Genomic DNA, 6141 nt, shown 5'->3' with positions numbered 1-6141 from the left:
GACGCTTCGCACGCATTCTGGTGGTGGGTGCTGTTATGCGCGGATAGCTCTACAGTAGACCGGAGAGGACAGTTAACGATTTTTTGAAAATTAGCGCCAGAGTGCAAAATCTTAACAAATAAAAATATAAATGTTCGCTCTTCCAAAATCGCATTCGGAACCGCGCGACTGCTACGGTCGCAGGTTCGAATCCTGCCTCGGGCATGGATGTGTGTGATGTCCTTAGGTTAGTTAGGTTTAAGTAGTTCTCAGTTCTAGGGGACTCATGACCACAGATGTTAAGTCCCATAGTGCTCAGAGTCATTTGAACCAGTTGAACCAAAATCGCATATCTCTGAAAGTTCTTCACCGATTCCTTTTAAATTTTGTCGCCACGTTGGATTCGCGTTGGGCGTGTTTTTTATAAACATACTATAGCGCCACATATACACGGTGGTCCATTGATAGTGACCGGGCCAAATCTACATCTATATCTACATGATTACTCTGGAATTCACATTTGCTTGGCAGAGGGTTCATCGAACCACAATCATACTATCTCTCTACCATTCCACTCCCGAACAGCGCGCGGGAAAAACGAATACCTAAACCTTTCTGTTCGAGCTCTGATTTCTCTTATTTTGTTTTGATGATCATTCCTACCTATGTAGGTTGGGCTCAGCAAAATATTTTCGCATTCGGAAGAGAAAGTTGGTGACTGAAATTTCGTAAATAGATCTCGCCGCGACGAAAAATGTCTTTGCTTTAATGACTTTCATCCCAACTCGCGCATCATATCTGCCACACTCTCTCCCCTGTTACGTGATAATACAAAGCGAGCTGCCCTTTTTTGCACCCTTTGTGTGCTCCGTCAATCCCACCTGGTAAGGATCCCACACTGCGCAGCAATATTCTAACAGAGGACAAACGAGTGTAGTGTAAGCTGTCTCTTTAGTAGACTTGTTGCATCTTCTAAGTGTCCTGCCAATGAAACGCAACCTTTGGCTCGCCTTCCCCACAATATTATCTATGTGGTCTTTCCAACTGAAGTTGTTCCTAATTTTAACACCCAGGTACTTAGTTGAATTGACAGCCTTGAGAATTGTAATATTTATCGAGTAATCGAATTCCAACGGATTTCTTTTGGAACTCATGTGGATCACCTCACACTTTTCGATATTTAGCGTCAACTGCCACCTGCCACACCATACAGCAATCTTTTCTAAATAGCTTTGCAACTGATACTGGTCTTCGGATGACCTTACTAGACGGTAAATTACAGCATCATCTGCGAACAACCTAAGAGAACTGCTCAGATTGTCACCGAGGTCATTTATATAGATCAGGAACAGCAGAGGTCCCAGGACGCTTCCCTGGGGAACACCTGATATCACTTCAGTTATACTCGATGATTTGCCGTCTAATACTACGAACTGCGACCTTCCTGACAGGAAATCACGAATCCAGTCGCACAACTGAGACGATACCCCATAGGCCCGCAGCTTGATTAGAAGTCGCTTGTGAGGAACGGTGTCAAAAGCTTTCGGGAAATCTAGAAATACGTAATCAACTTGAGATCCCCTGTCGATAGCGGCCATTACTTCGTGCGAATAAAGAGCTAGCTGCGTTGCACAAGAACGATGTTTTCTGAAACCATGCTGATTATGTATCAATAGATCGTTCCCTTCGAGGTGAATCATAATGTTTGAATACAGTATATGCTACAAAACCCTACTGAAAACCGACGTCAATGATATAGGTCTGTAGTTCCCGGGTTCGATTCCCGGCGGGGGTCAGGGATTTTCTCTGCCTCGTGATGACTGAGTGTTGTGTGATGTCCTTAGGTTAGTTAGGTTTAAGTAGTTCTAAGTTCTAGGGGACTGATGACCATAGATGTTAAGTCCCATAGTGCTAGGAGCCATTTGATATAGGTCTGTAGTTCGATGGATTACTCCTACTACCCTTCTTAAACACTGGTGCGACCTGCGCAATCTGTAGGTACAGATCTATCGGTGAGCGAGCGGTTGTATATGATTGTTAAGTAGGGAGCTATTGTATCAGCGTAATCTGAAAGGAATCTAATCGGTATACAACCTAGACCTGAAGACTTGCCCGTATCAAGCGATTTGAGTTGCTTCGCAACCCCTAAGGTATCTACTTCTAAGAAACTCATGCTAGCACCTGTTCGTGTTTCAAATTCTGGAATATTCCATTCGTCTTCCCTGGTGAAGGAATTTCGGAAAACTGCGTTCAATAACTCCGCTTTAGTGGCCCAGTCGTCGGTAACAGTACCATCGGCACTGCTCAGCGAAGGTAATGACTGCGTCTTGCCGCTTGTGTACTTTACATACGACCAGAATTTCTTCGGATTTTCTACCAAATTTCGAGACAATGTTTCGTAGTGGAACCTATTAAAGGCATCTCGCATTGAATTCCGTGCCAAATTTCGCGCGTCTGTAAATTTAAGCCAATCTTCGGGATTTCACGTTCTTCTGAACTTCGCATGCTTTTTCCGTTGCCTCTGCAACAGCGTTCGGACTTGTTTTGTGTACAATGGCGGATCAGTTTCATCACTTACCAATTTATGAGGTATGAATCTCTCAATTGCTGTTGCTACTATATCTCCGAATTTGAGCCACATCTCGTCTACATTTGCATTGTCAGTTCGGAAGGAATGGAGATTGTCTCTTAGGAAGGCTTCTAGTGACACTTTTCCGCTTTTTTAAATAAAATTATTTTGCGTTTGTTTCTGGTGGATTTGGAAGAAACGGTATTGAGCCTAGCTACAACGACCTTGTGATCATTAATCCCTGTATCAGTCATGATGCTCTCTATTAGCTCTGGATTGTTTGTGGCTAAGAGGTAAAGTGTGTTTTCGCAACCATTTGCAATTCGCGTGGGTTCATGGACTAACTGCTCCAAATAATTTTCGGAGAAAGCGTTTAGGTCAATCTCGGAAGATGTTTTCTGCCTACCACCGGTTTTGAACAAGTATTTTTGCCAACATATCGAGGGAAGGTTGAAGTCCCCACCAACTATAACCATATGAGTGGGGTATTTATTTGTTACGAGACTCAAATTTTCTCTGAACTGTTCAGCAACTATATCATAGGAGTCTGGGGGTCGGTAGAAGGAGCCAATTATTAACATAGTTCGGCTGTTAAGTATAACCTCCACACATACCAATTCGCACGGAGTATCTACTTCAACTTCACTACAAGATAAACCACTACTGTTAGACACAAACAATCCACCACCAATTCTGCCTAATCTATATTTCCTGAACACCGTCTGAGACTTCGTAAAAATTTCTGCTGCCGGCGTTCGCACAGCAGGCCACCAACAGGACGAGGCCGAAGACGAGAATAAGCGTCAAATGAAAAAACTACAAAGAACGAAACTTGTCTAGCTTGAAGGGGGAAATCAGATGGCGCTATGGCTGGCCCGCTAGATGGCGCTGCCACAGGTCAAACGGATATCAACTGCGTTTTTAAAAAAATAGGAACCCCAATTTTTTATTACATATTCGTGTAATACATAAAGAAATGTGAATGTTTTAGTTAGACCACTTTTTTCGCTTTGTGGTAGATGGCGCTGTAATAGTCACAAGCGTATAAGTACGTGGTATCACATAACATTACGCCAGTACGGACGGTATTTGCTTCGTGATACATTGCCCGTGTTAAAATGGACCGTTTACCAATTGCGAAAAAGATCCATATCGTGTTGGTGTATGGCTATTGTGATCAAAATGCCCAACGGGCGTGTGCTATGTATGCTGCTCGGTATCCTGGACGACATCATCCGGGAGTCCGGACCGTTCCCCAGATGGTTACGTTATTTAAGGAAACAGGAAGTGTTCAGCCACATGTGAAACGTCAACCACGACCTGCAACAAATGATGATGCGCAAGTAGGTGTTTTAGCTGCTGTCACGGCTAATCCGCACATCAGTAGCAGACAAATTGCGCGAGTATCGGAAATCTCAGAAACGTCAGTGTTGAGAGGAATGTCGTTACACGTATTGCCAAATGCATTGAGGTTGACGGACATCATTTTGAGCATTTATTGCATTAATGTGGTATTTACAGGTAATTACGCTGTAACAGCGTGCGTTCTCAGAAATGATAAGTTCACAAAGGTACATATACCCCACTGGAACAACCGAAATAAAATGTTCAAAGGTACCTACATTCTGTATTTTAATTTAAAAAACCTACCTGTTACCAACTGTTCGTCTGAAATTGTGAGCCATATGTTTGTGACTATTACAGCACCATCTATCACAAAGCGAAAAAAGTGGCCCAACTACGACATTCATATTTCTATACGTACTACACGAATGTGTAATAAAAATGGGTGTTCCTATTTTAAAAAAACGCGGTTGATATTCATTTGATCTGTGGCAGCGCCATATAGCGGGCCAACCATAGCGCCATCTGGTTTCCCCCTTCAAGCTAGACGAATTTCGTTCTTTGTAGTTTTTTCGTTTGACGCTTATTTCGTGAGATATTTGGTCCGGTCACTATCAATGGACCAACCTGTATATATGATGAAATAAGTATGTCGATACGTACTTTTGCTTTCTCGTAACAGTAGCTTGAGCGGAGGCCATTAATTTCATTTTTTATGTCGTCAGTTGTGCACCTCACCCGGGCCGTATCTCACGACTAATGACCTCCACATTTTTTTTTTGTAGCTAGAGAGCTCAGAAATATATATTCACGAAGAGATGCAAATATTTAAATATGTTACTCTACAAGTAAAACTAAATAAAAAAGGTCATTTCAAAAATAGGCCCGCAAATGTTTAGTTGCGAAGTTACGTGATAATAAGAGATTTTGTCTGTAATTTAGCAACTTCGTTAATATGAAGCCATCGCAGAACTGTACGAGGTTAAAGTAAAGCACGATTTCCATTTATTTCGTTGTTATTGGTCTGGTGAATCTAATAAAACATGTCCCAGACGTGTATCTGCAGTAGTTTTCCAGAAAATTCAGAGAAGCAATGACGTAATTTCGTAAAATTTTTAATTTATTAATTACTTGGTACAATTTTTTTTTTTTTTAATATTCCAGACAATTGCACAAAATTTGCAACAGAAGTTGTAGAGAATTTAATTTTGGAAAAATGTTGGTAATAACGTTAACTGAAATTGTATGAATGTGTCAGATAATCTGCTTTTATTAATACCATTTTACGAAATTACGCCTTTGCTTCTCTAGATGTTCTGGAAAACCACAGCAGGTACACACCTGGGACATATTTTATTAGATTCACCAGACCAATAACAACAAAATAAATGGAAATCGTTCTTTACTTTAACCTCCTACAGTTTTGCGATGGCTTTATTAGCGAAGTTGCTAAATTTCAGGCAAAATCTTTTATTAGCACGTAACTTCGCAACTAAACATTTGCGGACCTATGTTTACATGAACTTTTTTCTTTAGATTTGCTTGTCGAATAACGTATTCAAATATTTGCAAACACGCGCATTCGAATGAAACGTTGCGTTAGAATTTCAAAGAAATCGGTGAAGAGCTTAGAGACATAAGATTTTCAACTAACGAATATGAGGTTTTTGATAACAATCTAAAATAACATTTACATCCATATAAGCGAAAGTTCTTTGACGATTGATTTGAAATTTTTATACAACGTAGTATTCGAATACGAGCGTGTTTTTATATGCCTCTTTTTAAATATATATAATATATAAATAAATATGTTATATGGAAAGGGGAATCGTTGTTATCAAAAATCCCGAAAAGTTCTTGATCTATTTATTTCAAATTTTTGCGCAATACTTTAATGAACATTCGGGTGGACATACGGTATATACGTTTAATATACGTAATATAATAATACATCTATAAAACATATAATAGTGAAAGTTTTATTTATGGCTTATTGGCTTACGATCTGAATACTACTACAGAATCTGAATTTGCAGCAACTGTGGCTCAAGATTAGCTAGAGGAGGGAAGAGAAAATGGGCAGAGGGGTAGAAGGAAATGTACATAGAAATCAGAAAGGAGGAGATGGAAGTAGAGAGAGGGCTTGAGAAGATCGAGAGAGGTGGAGAGGAGTTGAAGGACAGAGAGAGAGAGAGAGAAAGAGAGAGAGAGAGAGGGCAGGAGGTGATGAAGGGAGGGAGGGAAGA

This window comes from Schistocerca americana, chromosome 3, assembly GCF_021461395.2.
Source record: "Schistocerca americana isolate TAMUIC-IGC-003095 chromosome 3, iqSchAmer2.1, whole genome shotgun sequence".
Taxonomy (NCBI): domain Eukaryota; kingdom Metazoa; phylum Arthropoda; class Insecta; order Orthoptera; family Acrididae; genus Schistocerca; species Schistocerca americana.
This window is presented reverse-complemented; position numbering follows the sequence as displayed.